We start from the raw sequence: 19,542 nt of genomic DNA, 5'->3' as shown, positions 1-19,542 counted from the left end.
CTGATTTTATTAAATCAAACCATGGCACCAGCTATTCCTTGCTGGAAGATAGGCACCCACACACAAGAGGACAACCCAGCATCCAGTGTAAGTTCTATTGCTTGACTGCAGCTGAAATTACAGATAAAAGTTAAATTATAGAGAAAAGCTATCAGCAGGAGCTGAGAGGCCAGATTCCACCCAGATCTGTGAGCACACCCCCCTTCCTGCCTGGCCTGCCAGAGGATCCCCAGGGAAAAGAGCACACTGCAGAAGGGCAGGTCCAGGGGGACAGGGTGCATCCTTCCATTCTGTTAAAAATAATTTTTATTAATTTTAACATGAAATTATTATATAATTACATATAATTTATATAATGTATAAAATTATTATCGTTTTATTAAAATTAAAATTATTAAAACGAATTACACACAATTAAAAATCACTCCATCACCTCCCCACCTGCTGAGCAGTAGTTTCACACAGACCATGCCTCACAGGTGTTATGCAAAAGAGGAGCAAGGCTCTTGCTGAAGATGCAGTGCATGCCCACAGCTGCGCTTCTGCCCAGGGGTTTTCCTTGCCCCACAGGCAGCACCTGGTTTTGCTCTTGGAAGTCCACCCTGCTTGCTGCTCGTTTCCTTTTTCCTTGTAGCTGTTTGCAAACAATTTAATTGGTTCTTCCACTGTTCTTCTGAGAAGTTAAATTCTCCTGTATTGTCTGACAATCCCCTTTTCCTGACCCAGAGAGGGGCAGCTGAGAGGCATTTCTCATCTCAAAGTTTACATACAATACAAACTGTGTGAACCTTCTATCAAACCCTAAAAGCTCTCCACAAACCTATTTCCTACACTGCATAACTCCCCAGTTCCTCCTTTTTGAGGGGATGAGAGCACTTTCCCTGAGAAATGGGGGTTAAGTGAAGGTGGGTGCAGTCAGGGCTGCCCAGTCTGGGTTAAAGGCTTTGCTCTGTCACTGTCACACCCTGAGTGTCCCCGTGGGCCAGGGGCTCTGCTCTGTGCCCCTTCCCAGTGACCTTGTGTGGGAACCCAGGACATTCCTCTGGCTGCCCTGGAGGGCTCCAGCCCCTGCCCAGGGGGCTCAGAGACCTTGGCACACAGCCCAGGACCCTGTGCCTTTGATTTAGCCCTTGGAAAAAACAATTGCCAACCTTGTATGAAGAATCACAAGTCAAAAGAGTTTAAGTAGAACAATAGTTAGTTTCTCATGGGGGGAAAAATAGATTTTTGAGGGTTTTAGAATGGGGGCTCAGGGGGCAAGATGGAGGAATTTGGGTGTGCTTTGTCCTTTTTCCTTCTTCTTGGCCTCCATCTCCTGCTGTGATGGTGGCACTTTTGGATTGGTTTAGAGAGAAGCTCACTGTCTAACGCAGGTGATGGGGATTGGGAAGTTATTGTAAATATTGTACAGGTAGTTTTTAGTATAAAAAGATAACAGTGCCCTGGGGCAGGCAGAGTGCCTCTGTCTGTCCTGCTGAGCGACCTCGGCTGGACAGGAGAAAGGATTTTATAGATAAGGAACAATAAACAACCTTGAGACTGAGAACTGAAGAGCTCTGAGTCCTTCTTCAGTGCTGGGCTGGGAAAAGAGACTCTGTGACCCATCTGGGGGTCACTGTGAGCAGCAGAGACCCCGAGAATCTTGGGCACTGCCAGCCCGGGGTTCCAGCTGAGTGCTGGTAGCCATGGCCCTGCAGGATTCAGCCTTGACTGTAACCATCAGCCTTCAGCCAAAGGTTAAATCACTCAGCTCCCCAGTCTGGGAAAGCCCAGAAATGACTGACTGATGTAGGAGATATTGGATTGTTGTCAAACCCAAACAGAACAGCGTGCCTGGTTACCAACCCGCCCTGCTTTCCTTCAGTCCTCGCTGGAATGAAGCTCCTGTGTGAGTCCCCCAGAGGCATTTCTTTGGGAAATGACAAGGCACGCACAGCAGCACGTGCCCAAAGCCATCCCAGCCTGCCTGCTCACCAGGCTGACCTGCTGACTGCAAAAGGTTGAGGCAAAACCCCAAGAGACTCTGACTTTAGGGCCCTTGTGGAAGAGGAACCAAAGTAATCCTGCTGAATTATTCTGCTCTGATGAACGCAGCAGATTTTGGGAAACGCTGGCTGTGTGCAGCGGGTCTGGGATGTGTCAGGATTCCAAAGGCCTGGGAGGATTCAGAGAGAGAGCAGAGCCTCTGAAAGCCTCCAGGTAGCACGTGCAGGGCAGGAGGAGAAGCTGAGAGCAACCAAAGCCACGAAGAGTCTGTGCAAAGTGTTTGTGATGCCCCTGGAGGTGTTGTCCTCTCTCCTTTCTGGATACCATGCCAGGGACACACCTGAAATGCAGCTTTCCTGCTGCCAGTGCTGTAACTCAGGCTCAGAGACACTTGCTCTGGGGGAGTTCAGAAATGACAAGACAATTCCAGAAATACATAAGCACAACCTTCACTCAGAGGTTTCTTTAGAGTTTTAGGAGGAAAAACCAGTACAAAATCCAGGGTCAGGGAGAGAGGAGTTGGAGATGGGGAAGAACTCGTGTCTGGTTCCCAGGCATGTATGTAAAATGGGAGAATCACAGCCTTGCCAGGGTGTGGGGTGTCTTAGCTCAGCATGCTGGTGTTTTTGCAGAAACTGAGCAGTGAGCAGCGAGCCCAGCTTTCCTTTCCTGGAGGGAGCAGGTTGGGAGCACTCAGAGCAGCTTTCCTGTTGACCTCATCATGCCCAGACATGACACCGCAGATCCACAGAAGCAAACAATCCTCCTCACACCCCTCCAGCCCCCAAAGGCCTCTGCAGCACCTCAAGGCAGTGTTTCCTTCCTCTGCAGGGCTTGGCCCAGCCTGGGTCTCATCCCTGCCCCAGTTCCCAGGTGCTGTGTGACACAAAACTCCAAACTCAGGCTCTGCACCCCAGGGAGCTGCTCTGGGGCAGCCCCAGCCCTGCCTGCTGTGGCTGCAGTCGTGTTCCTGCTGGAGGAAGGACAGCGAGGGCTGTTCTGGGGCTCAGGCAGGAGCTCCAGCACACCCAGGCGCTGACCAGAGCTGGGAAGGGAACAAGAACTTCCGTGCCAGTGGTAGATGTGGAAGCTGACCCTTCTTCACTAAGCTTCTACGAGCTGTGGTGTGTCCTGCAGCCAACACCAGGCTGTGTTCCTGACTCACCCCACCCTCAGCTCAGCCTGGGGTGTCCTCACAGCAGCTCCTGCCCAGCTGCTGCACTCCCCTCTTCATCTGGTTCATCTGGTTCACGTTCACAGGAAATCTCCTTGCCTGGATGGGAGAACACATCAAAGACCATTGCTCCTGCTTGCTCTGCATGCAGGTTACATGACAGGACATGTGCCTCGTGACAGGCTAAGAGGGCACATTTTGGGGAAGGGAAACTTTCTGACAGCTCATCCCTAGAAGGCAGGCAGGTAATTGTACTCCCATCCTCACCAGGAAAAGGCAGCACCTGACTTTGGTCACGATTTGGTAATTTACAGCAGCAGAAACAGCAGTGGAAAGAGCCGTGCTGGACTGCCCCCAAGAGTGATGCAAAGTCTGACACCCAAAATAAGCACAGGAGATGGACCCTGCTTCAGTCAATTGACATTTGGCAGCTCTGGGTGTCACAGAGAGACCAACCAAAGGCATCCCAAGGGACAGGCTTCCCTCTGCCAGGAGAGAAGCCTGCATGGCCAGGAAATGCCCCTCTGGAGGCATCCTATGGACTGCAGGTTTCCAAGTGTGCAAAAAGGCAATTTGTTCTCAAACAGTTCTCTGTTTTCTCCTTCCTATGTTTTGCACAGCATCCCAAGGCTTTGAAGACAGAAGAAAATTGTGAAAAGGGAAGAGAATGTTTTCTCTCCAATCCCTTATGCAATCCACCTGTCCCACATCCTTTCCTAATCATTGCTTCTTTGCAGAAAAGGGATTTCAGGAGCATTATAGGATGCTGGAAGGGAGAGAGCCAGCCCTGTAAAATCCTCACCTGAGGGTGAGCAGAGAGGTGAGAGCTTTTACTGACAAAAGGCTGAGTGAAGACAAGCACTGTCCACCCAACTTTTGGTTATTATTGGAAAGAACACATATCAAGACATCCACAGTTGAAGCTATGAAAGACATAAACACCTCTCCTTTGAAAGGCCCTTACTCAAAACTGAACTGGGATGCAACAAATCAGCCCCCACATTCACACAGAAAACCAAAAAAAAAAAAAAAAATTTAAAAAAATAAAGAAAAGAAAGAAAGAAAGAAAGGAAGGAAGGGGAAATTTAGATTAGTCACAAAGAAGTTCCCCCGCCTGCTTCTGTGTGCATAAAGCAATCTCCTGGAGGCTCTGTGTTCACTTCACCTCTGCTCTGGGACAGGAGCTCCCAGACCTGCTCCCAGCCCTGCTCCCTGCCGGGCCCCTGGCCCTCCCCAGCCGCTGGCATGGAAGGAGGGGCTGGGATGGACGGACAGACGGACGTTGAGCCAGGAGCTGGGGAGCAGCTGAAGCAGCACAGGGAGCGTGCAGAGGAGGAGTGGAGGCTCTGGCAGGGGAACCAGGTCAGGAGCTCGCTGCACCTCATCTCTGCCGTGGCTCAGTGGGTTTTGCTGCTCGCCTGCTTGATCTACCTGGGTGTGCATTTCCTGCGGCCCTCCAAGGTAAGAGCTCATCTTCAACCCTCTGACTGTTGGCCTGGGAAGCTCTGCAGGGGCTTCTTTTCTTTTCTTTTATTTAGGAAAAGAAAAAAGCTTTTAAGTTTACTCCTATTCCTATCCCTATTCAAGTTTTTAACCCCTTCTGTATGACAGTATTTTTTAAAAAATTCATTTTATTTTAATTTTAATTGCCTGTCTTCAAAATGACATTTAGTGTTGCCCAGTGCAGGATTTGGGCCCAGGTTTCCAGCAGAGTGACTGTTCCAAGAATGCTTTTTACACTGACTCCAGGGGAGGGAGGTCTGAGTCCCTCCCACCCTTGCCCCTCTCTGCAGTGACTTGTGCATATTTCCATTGAATTGAATGAGATTGTGTGTGTGAATGACAACCCACCGTGCTCATAAACACCTCCTGGACTTCCAGGGTGTGCTAAATGGCAAGCAGGTGTGTGAAAAAGCAAGTCACCCTTGTGACAGCTCTAGGAAGACCTCCTGACACCTTTGGGTGCTCTCAGCCTGCCTATAAGGCAGGGTTAGGAGCAGCTGCCTCCTTCTGTGCCTCCTTCTGTGCCTGCCTGAGGAAGGCTGGGGGGTCCAGAGAGAGTTTTGTGTGCCCACAGCACCAGGACAGAGGACAGAAATGCTGAGGGCTCACAGGGCTCCAGCACAAGCTGCAGCAAAGATGGGTTTGCCTCTCTCACATGCTTGCAGGCTGCTGGATTGTCAACAACCTTTCACTGCTGCTTCAGAGCCACCAGTGCAGCAGCAATTTCTCCTCCCACTCCTTCTCCAGGAGCTTTGCAGCACTCTAAAGCTTGTTGTGCTTTGTTTTACCCCAGTTCATTCTCTCTTCCCACCCAGGCTGGGCACTGAAGTGAGCCAGGCATGTACCCATGGCCTGGTGCTCCTCGTGCTGCTTAGTGAAAACCCTTGTGCTCTGCACAGCTCTCACTGACTTGGGGCTCACAGGGGCTATTAAACTGCAGAACAACCATCCAGATAACACTGAGAGATAACACCTGTCAGCCAGGTCAGTCCTCTTCTCCTTCCCCTGCCCTGGGAGAGAGGAGTTGCCCTGTGAGGCAGCAGGGCAGTGTGAGCACTCGCAGAGCTCATGCTGCAGGAACCTCTCCCAGCTCACACTCTGGCTGTGAAGCCTCAGCTCTCAGCATTGGCTCTTCTGTAGAAATGTTCCTCTTCCAGAGGAAGAGAGCAGGGCCTGGCATTGCTGCCTGGGAGCCTTACAAGCCCAAGGGAGCAGCAGCAGGCCAGGGGACACAGAGATGTGTGGAGCTTCCCCTGCTCAACAGAAATAACTGAAACAGGGAGCAGCAATGGCAACAGATGAGAAGTCCAGGTCCTGAGGATCCCCAAAGGACCTTTTCAGTTTTAAACACTTGCTAACTACAGGGTTAGGACTATTATTTCTGTTATTTTAGCAGATAAGTGTCCTGGTGTCCTGTTTGGAGTGCCCTGCTCTGTGCAGGAGTGGTACATGGGGAGATTTCATTGCAGTGCAACCACAGGGCTCAGCTGGATAACCCTGCACTGGCCACAGAAATGTCTCCTGGAGGGGCAGCAGCTCAGATCTGACTGGACTTTTGGGGCAGTTTTGGGGTATTTATGGAAGTGGGGGCACAGCAGTGTGAGAGAGGTGGGCTTGGGAGTGCTGGCCCATGGCAGTGAATGAGTGGCTCTCCCTGTCCTTGGGAAGAGCCTCTTGGGAAGAGCCTCTTGCTCTCCAAGGTGCAGAGTGCCATGCTAACTTTATTTGCAAGGGGAAAAAACTGTGTTTTTTCATAGAGAGACCGTATTTGATTCCTTTCCATTGTCCTAATGGAAACACAGCTCTTAAAAAAAGCCCTCCTGGACTGTTCTGTGAAAGCAGAGCATGAATAATGGCATGGCACATCCTCAGTAAAAGCAGTACCTGCAGCCTCGGCTGTGCTGAACAAAAAAGGACAGTGATCTCATTTCTGTCATGGTGCTGCTTGGAGAACAAACCTCAGCTGAGATTTCCAAATGAGGAAGTTAAAAAAAAAGGTCACTGACAATCTGCTTTTGCATCTGCAATTCCCACCTCTGCTGGAATTGCCTTCTCTTGCCACAGCTTTCCTCTTGCTTGGGAGGTAAAATCCCTGATCCTGGTGAGGAGGAGGTACAACCCCCTTCCAGAGGAGTGTCACCTGCCACCTGTGGGACACCTCCATGTGTGACACAGGCCCTCAGTCAGCCCCTGAGGTTTGTGCTTGGTGTGATCCAAACTCATTCCTGAACCTGGTGCCAGGTGGGATGGCCCTGGACAGTGTCCCAGCCAGGAGAGTCCCCTGTTTGGGGATCCAGAGCAGGCAGGAAGGAAAGGTCTGTGTGTAAATGGCACAGGAAAACCTGAGGCTGTCAGGAAGAAGCACCTCTGTGTCCTCAGCCCTCCTGGCACATTTTCCCACGTGCCCTGTGAAGGCAGAGCAGAGAAAGAGAGGACTCTAACTTTGCTACGAGCTCCCAGAGTCCTTCCAGTGCCACCAGGACAGGGTGTCCTCAGCAGGATTTACCTTAGGTACCTGCACAGTGCTCTGAGATCCCACAATAACTGCAAGAGACACAGAAAACAGGCAATTTGCAATCCTGACAATGGGGTCGAGATTCTTATAAGTGCAGCAATTCTGTCAGTGTTGGATAAACACTGTCCATCAGTGGCCACATCCCACAGATTGTGGCAGGCCTTTTGTGACCCCAGACACGTGCTAAGTGCTTTGCTCTTGTCTTGTTGAGAACCTGGAAATCCCGGCTTCGTGAGCCAGGACAGAAATGCTTGTGCACTCAGGAGGAAGAGCAAGCGGGAGATTGCAGCTGAGGCAATGGATAGGGAATGCCAAGGGAGGCGGTTCCACCTGCTCACCTGTGATTAAAGCTGCTGTTCTCCAGCGGTCTCCAGCCCCGCGGGCACGGAGCATCAGCCGTGGCAGCACTAGAGGGTGCCAGAGCAGCTTTTCCAGCCCCAGCTCCCACCTCAGCCCGGCACAGAGCGCTCCCAACTCCGCAGCCTTCCCCGAACCTGCAGAGAATCCGTGCTCACATAGCCTGCACAGCCCCTGCTCACACCCTGCACAGTCCCTGCTCACACCCTGCACAGTCCCTACTCACACCCTGCACACAGTCCCTAATCACACCCTGCACACACCCTACTCACACCCTGCACAGCCCCTGCTCACACCCTGCACAGTCCCTGCTCACACCCTGCACAGTCCCTGCTCATACCCTGCACAGTCTGTACTCACACCCTGCACACAGTCCCTGCTCACACCCTGCACAGTCCCTGCTCACACCCTGCACACAGTCCCTGCTCACACCCTGCACACAGTCCCTGCTCACACCCTGTCTCTCCCTGTGCCCCTGTGACACTGAGCCCAAATCCAGGGATCCAGCCCAATCCCCATCTCACGGGCACACCTCCCTGTGATGCCTGAGCCCGAATCCATGGAGTCCCGAATCAGCCCAATCCCCATCTCAAGGCACAGCTTCTCCCTTAGGGAGCCTTTGGCACAGGTAAGGAGGAGAGCACAGAGCACTGAGCCCAAGATTCACTCTTTAATCAGGCAAAGGCTGAAGATTTGTGGTTGTGTAGAGGGCAGATTTGGGTCTCCTGTGGTTATGATGACAGACGAGTTTGAGATGCCAAGTTCAGATTTAAAATCCAGCGCAGAAGTTTGGTGTTTTGCATATCTGAGCAGTAAGATACACACTTCTATATTTGCATTCACTTTCTGTTACATTCATAAAATTCAAATCACAGTCACAGAATGATTTAGGCTGGAAGGGACCTTGAGGATAATCTCTTTCCAACCCCTCTGCCACAAGCAGAGAGGGACACCTGCCGCTGTCCCAGGCTGCTCCAAGTCCCTTCCAGCCTGGCCGTGAACACTTCCAGGGATGGAGCATCCACAGCTTCTCTGGGCCCCCTGTGCCAGGGCCTCACCACCAAAATTAGAAAGAATTTTTTCCTAATACCTAACCTAAACCTGCCCTCTGTCATTTTAAAACCATTTCCCAAGACTTATCACTCCAAGCCCTTGTCAAATTCTCTCTCCAATTCTCTTGTATCCCCTTTAGTTACTCCAAGGTGCTTTAAGTTCTCCCTAAAGCTTTTCCTTCTCCACGCTGACCAGCCCCAACTCTTTCACAGGGCAGAGGTGCTCCAGTGCATTTTAAACCCACCCCACTGCACTGAAGAGCGTCCGAGGGACCCACAGATCCAGGAAGGGCCCGAGCCAAAGTGCAAGGAGCCCCAAAGGCAGACCCACCTGAAACTGGGGTCTCCTCCAGCCAGGTCCCATGAGCTCTTGGAGATCTATTTCACAGCCAGGATAGCTCAGCTACCTTAGAAGGTGTAAAATCATCAGGATGGCTCCTGTGGCAGTGCTGGGAACAAAAAGGTTTAATAAAAGGCAAAATAACAAACTCCTTACAGAGAAAAACCGAGCCAGGTGCAAGAGGTCCTCGGCCCTGGTAAAACACCTCACAAAAGCCATTAGTTTCTTTGTTCTCTTCTTTTTCTAGTGAATTGCTCAGGTGGGGTTTTTGGCTCCTGTCCAACTGGCCATCCTTAAGTTTGAGGTGAAGTCCTCCAAGTCCTATGAGATGCCTTTTCACCTGATTGAGGAAAGAAACTCCTGGGCTTATTATTTCCTTTTTCAGGAGACAAAAGATAGTTTATCACTCCATCAGCCAAGGGCACAGTCCTGTGCCCAGGTCCTGGTGCCCTGCAGGAGGGTGGCACAGCAGCCTGGCCCCTGCTCTGCCCTCTGCCAGCTGCTCTGTGCCAGCCTCAGGCAGAAAGGACTCTGCACACTAAAGTCCTGATGAAATGTTTTTGGTGGGCTTTTCTGATGAGGAGATTTTTAAAAAGTTTTGTGTTAGGAATGAGAGATGGATGGCATTTTTTTTTAATTTTTTTTTTAGTAAAAGTTTGGTACGTTGTTTATAATTTAGATTTGTATTAAGAGAAGGTATCAAAGGTTATAAGATATATAGATTTAGGTTTTTTTAAAGTTTTTTTTGTCTAATTAATTTTTAGAATGTGTTTTACTCTAATTTTTATTAATAACTAATTATTTTTTTGTTTATGTATGTAATATTTGTATTGTGGTTTTTAAAACTAATTATTTTGTGGTTTTAATATTGTAGAAAATTGAGTAGATGAAGAATAAGAAGGAGATTAGATAACGTTTAAAAAATTATTTTGTTTTTAATTTATTTTTATATTTATTTTTCATATTTATTAATTGTTAATAATTAGTTTGATAATTTATTAAAATTATAAATTATCAGTTTAAAATAAATAATTTAATAAAATTTATAACTTAATTTATTGTTTATTCATTGTATTTTATTTTTAGTATATATTTTTATATTAAAAGCTTAAAATTTTAAGGGTTTTTTGTGATTAGATATATTATTAGTTATTTTATATATTTGTAGATTTTAATTTATTTAAAAATTTTGGTAGCTTTTTTTATGGATGATGGTTAAAAGTAGTGGGGTTTTTTGGGATTAGGATATTTTAGGATAGGTAGAGAAATATCCTTTATGTTTTCCTTGCTGCTTGCTCTGCCTCGATGCCCACACCAGCGTGGTTTTCTAAGCAAAACCAACCCTGCTCTGGAGGGCTCAGCACTGGGCTGGGAGTGACACTGGCTGGGAGCCAGGCTTGAATAATATTCTATAGTAATGAAATAATATTCCACATTAATGAACTAATATTCCTTAATAATGAAATAGTATTATATAATAATGATGAAATAATATTCTATAATAATGAAATAGTATTCTATAATAATGAACTAATATTCTATAATAATGCAATAATAGTCTACAATAATGAAATAGTATTCCAGAAGAATGAAATAATATTCCATCATTATGAAATAAAATTATATAATAATGAAATAGCATTCAGTAATAATGAAATAATATTCTATAATAATGAAATAGTATTCATCATAATGAAATAATATTCCATCATAATGAAATAAAATTATATAATAATGAAATAGTATTCTATACTACTGAAATAATATTCTATAATAATGAAATAGCATTCCATAAGAATGAACTAATATTCTATAATAATGAAAGTGTCCCATAAAAATGAAATAATATTTTATAACAATGAAATAATATTCCATAATAATGAAATAATGTTCTATCATCATGACCTAGTATTCTGTAATAGTGAACTAATCCATAATAATGAACTACTATTCTATAACAGAGAACTACTATTCCATAAGAATGCTATGCCCCGAGCCCAGGTGGGGCTGGCTGGCAGCAGCTCTCTGCCCAGGCTGCCTCTGTGCCCTGGGAGATGCAGCTGCTCTGCCCTGCAGGGCCAGTGAAAGGGAAGTGAAAGGGCGGCAGCAGCAGCAGCAGCAGCAGCAGCAGCAGCAGCAGCAGCAGCAGCAGCAGCAGGGAGCTGCCAGCCCGCTGCCTAAGGAGGATTTATCTGCTTTGTTTTCCAGAGCCAGAGTGACAAAGTGCTGTGGACCCACATCCGATACTCAGGTGGGTGTTGGGGTGGGGGGACCCTGGGGGGACCCTCGATGATCCCCCAGTGCAGCAGCCACAGCTGTGCCACATCCCCCTGGCACACTGGGAGGGCTCCCCAGCCTACCACGGTCCCCAGGGACCTCTGTGGCATCCAGTGGCCCCTAAAACACCCAAATGGCTCTCAGGTGCCAGAGTCCTGGCTATTCCTTCTGATGGAGAGGGACCAAGCCTGCCCGGTGCTGCAAGGGGACAAAATGAAACAGTTGGGGTTTCCCAGAGCAGAGCAAAAAACCTGAAAATCTGCGTGGATCCCTGCAGTCCTCACCTGTCTCCTAAACCACTCTTTCACTCAGTGAATGAACAAGAAAGTAATTTTTGACAATTCACTAAATGCACGTGGCACGCTCTTGGGTTTTTCTAAAAAAAACCCATGGTTCCCTGATTTATGAAAAATGTAAATGATTTCCTCAGGAGGAGTGGGTGAGAGCACACACCCTGTCAGATGTGCTGCTCTGTGTGCCAGCTACACTGGAGGTTTGATGATTTCACACCTCAAAGATAATCAGTAAAACTTTTAAAATAATACTGAAAATATTATCGACAGTTTTACTTTCAGTTAAAAGCGTGAGGCAGCAGGGAGTCCAACCTAATAGAAACTCATGTCCTCTAGAGGAAAAGCTTGAGAATCTGGCCCCAGCCCAGAGGGGCTGTGCTCCCTGCCTGGAGAGCTCCTGGGTGCCCTGGTCCCAGGGGATTCAGCTGCTGTGCAGAGAGCCCAGGGGCACAGCACAGAAACATGGCCAGCACAGCCTGGGAAGTCTTCATTCCACCAGAAATCCTTTCTTGCCAAGTTCCCATATAATTTCTCCTTTTTCTGCTCTGTATTAATTAGTTCCTTATGCTTCTGTCTCTTTACTGCTCTTTCATCTTGTTTTCTGGGAAAAAAAAAAAAAAAAAAAAAAAAACACAAAACCCCACAACCAAACCCTAAGACAAAGGCTTATGTTGCCAGCATCTCCACAGAAAGCACTTTTTGTCATCCAGCTCTGGATGCCTTTTCCTCATCTTATTTGCTGTCCTAATTTTCCTGTTCTTTTATGAACCTCTTCTTTCTAAACTCACACTGATGATTTACTTGCTGCATTTTTCTGTATTCTGAGACACAGAGTAAGTAAATAGCACATGAATAAAAATTTGGAGGAATAATCCATATGAACTATGTGCCAAAAGGCACAGCTTAGTCAAGGCTGGTAATCTGTAAATTTTCATGGTAGATGATGTCTGGCTAGGGTAGATAATATTCTAGCTCTGGTCTGTTGGATTAAGCTTTTTTTTTTTACTTAGAGATGGAGTAACTGAGAGGTGTTTTAAAAACTTTTATTTTATTTTTAGTCTTATGTGAAGGGTGAGACAATAGAGATGTTATCATTTACGTTATTATAATTAGAAGATAATTATTTCTTAATTACAATATAAGTGTTTCTTGGTTTATTAGTTTTTGTTACACTATGTTGTAAATGTTTTAAAGTTAATAATCTAAAATTACTCTTTGTGGGTTGTACTACAAGGTATTTTTCATAGTTTTATTTCTCCAAAGTATTTAGTCTTATTTGTAAGGCTATCTTTTGAAACTTCTAGTTTCAAATAGAAACTAGCCTTACAAATAGAACTTCTAGTTCTATTTCTTTCTCAACAATGTTTGCCTTATTCTAGGGTATTTCTAAGTTAGTATTTTTTATTTCAGAGTTAGTATTTTTTATTTCAGAGTTTGTGTGCAGATGTATACTATGTGAGTCCCTTGTTGGGCTTTGAGAATTCTCTACAAACCTATTTCTCACATTGGCCTGCCCTGTTCTCTAGTCTGTTGTCACTGACATGTTTTCTGAAAAATCCTTTCCTTAGGATTTTTCCTCCTGAGAAGCTGAGAGGCCTCAGGAACAAATGTAAGCAATGATTCTCTGCTGCTGTGGAATGCAGCAGGTGGATCTGTGATTGGTCTCATCTGATTGTTTCTCATTAATGGCCAATCCCAGCCCAGCTGTCCAGACTGTCTCGGTAAGAGACAAACTTTTGTTATTCATTCCTTTTCTGTTCTTAGCCAGCCTTCTGCTGAAATCCTTCCTTCTATTCTTTTAGTATAGTTTTAATATAATATATATCATAAAATAATAAATCAAGCCCTCTGAAACATGGAGTCAAGATTCTCGTCTCTTTCCTCGTCCTGGGACCCCAGTGAACACCATCACAAATGGTGACCCCCATTGACGAAACCACCACAGTTTACTCTCCCCTTTTTTTCTATATTTTCAATCTTCCCTGCAGTCAGGTGGTGTCAGCCAGCCCATTTCCTAGCAGGCATTTGTCCCCAGGGGATCACCTTTGCTCCCTTGCATTGCAGGCAGGAGCACCAGGGGAGCAGCTGTGAACCTCTCTGCGGAGCTGGGGCCCATCCGCATCCACAACGGCTCCGTCCTGGTCCCCTGCGATGGCCTCTACCTCGTGTCCCTCTGGAGCTCCATCTACCTGGAGGAGGAGGAGGGGGACTGGCTGAGGCTGACCCTGCAGGGCAGCAGCAGAGTGCTGTGGGAGCAGACTGTGCCCAGCAATGAGAGCATAGTGAACCTCACCACAGTGCTCTACCTGTTTGAGCAGGACAGCATCACGCTGTGGACCAGCTCCAACGCCATCCTCGGGGACCTGTCCCTCAGCCTGGTGCTGGTAGCTGACAGCAAGTCCTAGCTGCAGGAGCTGGTGCAGCATGGAAAGCACAGCCTTCCCCACCGAGCTGCAGGTTTTGGACTTGTATGGGCTGCCTGCCCTAGAGCCCTCCCTGGGGCCGTGGAGGGCCTCACTGGGAGCGCAGATGAACCACGGGCTTTTTATAGTGCAAGACTTGCCTCTTTGGAGCTCTGTGCAGCTGATTTGGCACCCAGGATGGATCCTTCCAACACTGGGGAAAGGGATGCGTGGAGCTCTTGAGAAGAACAGAAATGAAAGCCAAAGAAAGTCACCCAAGCTTAACTCACATTCAGAGAAACCCTGAATTTCTCTATTTACTTGGCAGTATCTGTATATAGTAGAAATGTGTTGTGTTTTTTCTCAAATAAAAGTCTGGTGACTCAGGAAGATAACCTCAAGTGTCCTGAAGCCACTTGGAGCAGGAGGAGCAGGAATCTGCCTGGCAAGATGGAAAACAGGGAAGAGGCAGCAGGGAATGCCTTTGGAGTGAGCCAGATGAAGGCTGTCAGAGAGCAAGGGCCGTGAGAGAAGGTGGTGTGTGGAAAGGAGCTGGCAGGACTGCACTGGGCAGCAGGAGCACTGACTGTAGAGTCTGGGGAGCAGCTTTGAGAGCAGAGCTCCACTGGCTGTTCCAGCTGTCTGCAGACTCCTGAAGCCTGAGCCCATCTCCTGGGACATTCACCTCCTGACATGTAAGGCCTCAAAGGAAAACCTCCTTCAAAGCACACACACACTGGCTTGACCCAAAAGTGATCCAGGCACATAAAATTTGGGAAAACAGGAAGACTTCTGGATGTGGTGACCTCTGTCTGACAGACCGAGTGGAAGCTGCAGGTCTGTGCAGCCTTTCCCCAGGGAGCACTCAGATGGTTCTCATGGCTTTGTCCCACAGGTGGGCACCAGGGATTCCCAGCACAGCCTCCACGGGGCACCAGGCACGCCTCTCAGTGACCCTGGGCTGCTCCTCCCTGTTCATCCCTGCTCATCCAGCTGAGACAGGTCCTGCCCGTGCTGCAGGCAGTCCCTGACCCCAGCACAGCCAGCAGCTGGGGGTTTTGCTTGCAGCAAGGCAGATTTTAATCACCTGCCAGTTTTTGACTTCATGTCTCCCAAGGAGCTCCGCCAGCCTTTCAGCGTGTGGCAGCTGACTGCACACCCCAAAGTCTTTTGTTACAAGTATTTATGTATTTAAATGATGGGCAAAAGAATGTTACATCGGATTTCTTAGGAGCACTGGGAAGGGCTCAGACCAGGTTGTGAGCCCTGAACTCCTCTTTGAAAATGGTCCCAATGCTCTGGGCTGGTCCTGCTTAGCAGACCCAGACCTGGACTGAAACACTCATGGCTGAGCGCTCCAGCAGCCTCAGGTGCTACAGGCAGCTAAGGACATCCTCCAGGCCTTGGAGAGCTTTCCTGGGCTTTAGGATAAGGAGCTTCCCCACCTGGGCCAGGCCAGAGCCACAGGGAAAACTGGCTGAAGCAGTCAACTCATGTAGTGCCAAGAAGCAGCTTTTCTCCCTTCACCTGGGAAGCTGTGGCTGACCAGCACCCACAGGATGCTCGTCATTAAGGGATATTTTGGGCTTTTGACTCTGGCCACGCTCACCACCACGGGGGCTGAAGGCAGCTGCACCCTGCCCCGAGGCTGGGGACTGTCACACTCCGCAGCAGAAGTGAGAACGTGTTTCTAAAAAATAATAAATTTTTCCTTTGCAACATTTGGGCTTGTAGTGTCCCTTGGAGGCGGGGGCTGGGGAGGAGGAGGCTGGAAGTGCCTGGTGAATGGTACATTCAGTGTTTGAGCAGACATTTCCAGAGCTATGGAAACTCTATGCAATTTTCACCTACTTCCTTTTTTTCACAGTTCAGCTTTTGTTTCAGCTCTCCACGAGGGTGTGCAGGGCTGGTGCTTCCCAACTAGTGCTGACACAGGGCAGACCATGCCAGTGGTGTCGCAGGGCTGCACAGGACAGCGAGAAAGATGGAGCCTGGAGAGCACAAATGGATTTGTTCTCTGGAAGGCTGCACCCTTTCTTCTTGTTTAGAGCAGGAGAGGGCATTTCACTCACTGATCCCACTGCACTTCCAGGCTGAACTGGACTGACCTACATCTATCCACACACCTGCACTTGCCCTGAAATACAGGTTGAAATAATTAAACTCCTGACATTGGTTGTTTGATGGACTAACTGTCCTCACCAGTAAGTTTCCATGCCTCAGCTTTTGTTTGTATCCACAGACCCCTTTCTTCCACCAGGTTAAAAGTCTCTTTTGTTGAGTTTGAGTTGCTGAAATGGCTCCTGAGGTATTAGAAAGTCTCTTTTATCCTAGCCCTGTGCTTGAAGAAGTTGATTCCTCAGCTCTGGTTTTCAGGGTTGTTTATTTTTTCTTGCCTGTTCCATTCTCTCTCTGCCCTGCTGAGATCTGTCCAGCAGGTCGGGTTGTGGCACAGTCCCTGCCCTTGGGCTGGTGTTGGCTTTTCATACTAAGAACTACCTGTACTTTATTTACAATGATTTTCCAATACCCATCACCTATGTTAGACAGTCTGTCTGTGCTCTAAACCAATCCAGCAGTGTCACCATCACAGCAGAAGATGGAGGGCAAGAGGAAGAAGATGGACAGGACAGGCCCAGATTCCTCCATCTTGCCCCTTGAACCCCCATTCTAAATCCCCAAAATTCTACTTTTCCACCCTGTGACAAATTCACTGTCATCCTACTCAAACTCCTGTGGCTTGTAAATCCTCACACAAAGTTGGGAATTGTTTCCATGTGATAAAATCCAAGGCACAGGTGTGTTTGACTCCGTGCCAAGGTCTCTGAGCCCCTGTCAGGGTCTGGAGTCCTCCAGGGCAGCCAGAGGAATGTCCTGGGTTCTGACACTCTTTGATGTGAGAAACAATTTTTGTTACTGGGCTTGTTAAGACCTTGTAGGAGCTCACAGATGGTGCTATGGTCCCACCTTACAGCTCTGCTCAACCAGGCCAGTGCCCCCAGGTCTGAGTCACCCCCTGCAGCCAAGGCTGTGGAAGTGAGGGCTGGACCAGGCAGTTCCTGCAGACAATCCCTGACTACAGAGGGGCAGCACACTCCTTTTCCTGTGCTTACAGTCACGGCAAGGGGGCTCGTGGTGTGTCCTCTGTGGCAGATGAACAATACAATTACCAGACAAATATCATGTCTATAGGTTAAGAAACGTTTTATAGATTTATAGTTCTGTTTTACCCTGCATTGTTATCTAGGGACTGCCTGGGTTTGGGACATTTGGGACTGTCAGTTTGTTACTATGGCAAAACCTGACCTCCAGTCAAGGTTTAAGGATGTGATCTCCATCACTGGAATTCAAAGAAGGAGTCAATGGACAGGACTTTAGGAGAGGTTAAAGGGTTAAAAGGCAAAACCTCCATTGTGAGGGTGAGCACATGGTGGGAAAAATCCTGGGATATTTTCTCTATTCAGTCTTCTGTTGTATTTTTGATAAGGTTTAATAAACCTTTTGTGAAAAGTGCCAATCACTTGTTTTTAAAATTTTAAAAGTTATTAGTAATAAAATGGTTATTAAAATAGCAGTATAATTAGAGTAATAAAAACTCGGACAATTTGAATTAGGACAATATGAGACAATAAAAACAAAGAGTTATGGACAGTCCAGGTACCTCTTTCTGAGGAAAATAACCCCAAAAAGGCCCCACATTAACAGAGGATTAACCCTTAAAAGCAACAGCCTGTTGCACATTCATACACCTCATCCATGATGCATAAATCCCATTCAAACACAGGATTCTGTCTGGGCAGTGTCAGCTTCTTCCTCTGAATCCTGACGGCGTCTTCAGGGCTGAGCAAGGCAGGAAGAAGTTCATTTCTGATAATGGAACAATAAATTTTCTTTCTCTGAAAGATTCAGGTGTCCTGTGGCTGCTATCTCAGCGTGAGTCCTTTCTTTTAAAAAAGTATCTTACATAGCGTAGTTTCTATTTTAACCTTATGTTATAACCTAAAACTGTATTATATTAACACACTACTCAAGAAAATGAATACAGCATCACTTTCTAACACAACACATATAATATTCCTTTCAATAGTTGCAAAAAGCCAATCATAAAATAGGCATTTTTCACGTTTCCCATCTCTCCTGGCTGACATTAAGGGTGACAAAGCTGATGTGAGAGCCACGGCCACCCTTGGGGGAGAAGGAGGTCCCGAAGGTGAGGCAGAGCAGAATGAGATGGAGGCTGCCTCTCCTTACACCAGAAATGAGGGGAAGCATTCACAGTTCATTCCCACCTGTGTGCAAATGACCTCATTTTCTAGCACATAGGTTATCAGTAATAATGGCTAAGGAGCCTGTGGTTTTTCAGACACCATTTACATTTAATCAGTTTTAAATTTACATTTACCAGTGTGAGTCACAGCTGTTGCCTGACAGCTTCACTGGAGAGAAGGAGAAAGCCATGGTGTGCTTGGCAAAGTGCAGCTGGCTGCTGCTGCTCTAGAGCCAGCACTGTGCAGCTGAGGCAGCAGAAAGCACAGGAATTTCATTTCCTTATTCAGCAATCAAAATGGGAAAGCATGACAGAGACTCGAGCAGCTTCCTGCGGTTGGGAAGGTTTGACTTATGAGACTTTTCTCAGCAACATCTCTAACTTCACAGCTGGTTTTGAGCTGGCAGTTGGTTCCTGTTTTCCAAGAGATCCAGACCAGCCCCAGAGACGCTTGCTTCCAGCTATGGGGTAATAATCCACCAAAATAAGCAAATTGAGCAATACACTCGCTGAGGACAGGGAGGAGCTGGTGCCAAGCCAGAAAAGAACAGTGGTGAGCATAGCAGAAGGATTTATCTGCAGCCTTCTGTGCCCTAAGGCCGGGGAGGATCAGGAAGCTGTTTGCTCATTTTCCAAGTGGATGAGGAAGGCTGCTGAAGGCTCAGTTCTCCAAGTGGATGAGTGAAGCTGGTAAGGGCTAGAGAGCAAAGCAAGCAGAGTGGAGGCCGGGGCACATCTCCCCATGGAGATGCTAGCCAGGCAAATTTCTGGCAGCTGTTCAGGATCCCAGAGCAGAACACACCCTTTGTAAATGATCAAATCGGCAGCTAAATTTATTTAAAAAAATTATAAATTTATTAGATCTACAACCAAAAATAGAATATTATAAAACCACCACAGCCAAGCAGCGTCAACCCCGGACTGTGACGCTGGGTGACCTTGTGTCAGACCCCCAGAGTGTCACCCCAACTGCTCCAGGTAGCAAGCTTATATACAGTTTATTCTGCCTGGAGCAGAAATGACCTCAGATTTCTGTAAGATCCTACATATGTATAACGGGAACTATACAGATGCAGTCCCGTACAAAAGTCAGTCCATAGGTTTGGATGGCTGTCTGGGCTCCTCGAAATTGTCTTCCTTTCAGCTGTAGCCAGGACTTGTCTGTTCCTCTATGTAATCTCTTTCAGGTGTTGTTCTGTGAATAATCTGGCCATTCCTGGGAAATGGCCGATGATTGCCCGGGAAGGACTCATTCATTCATTAATGGTCATGATTTTATCTGGGTGAGTCCAGGAAATCCTTTGAATAGAGAGGAGGGCCCTGCTTCTGGCCATGGGGGTCAGAGGCATGGTTGGAGCTTTATAATTTTTATACAG

At 47.3% G+C, this 19,542-nt stretch overlaps 1 long non-coding RNA gene across 1 annotated transcript; it reads left to right on the top strand.

The window, feature by feature from the left end:
* The first annotated feature begins 11,051 nt into the window (after window positions 1-11,051).
* LOC127059856 (uncharacterized) lies at window positions 11,052-15,622 on the top strand. The gene is made up of 2 exons (XR_007778094.1): window positions 11,052-11,178; window positions 13,562-15,622. It is a non-coding gene; the product is annotated as an uncharacterized LOC127059856 (long non-coding RNA).
* Window positions 15,623-19,542: the final 3,920 nt, after the last annotated feature.

The sequence above is a fragment of the Serinus canaria genome, chromosome 8 (assembly GCF_022539315.1).
Source record: "Serinus canaria isolate serCan28SL12 chromosome 8, serCan2020, whole genome shotgun sequence".
In the NCBI taxonomy this organism is placed as follows: Eukaryota; Metazoa; Chordata; class Aves; order Passeriformes; family Fringillidae; genus Serinus; species Serinus canaria.
This window is presented reverse-complemented; position numbering and strand designations above follow the sequence as displayed.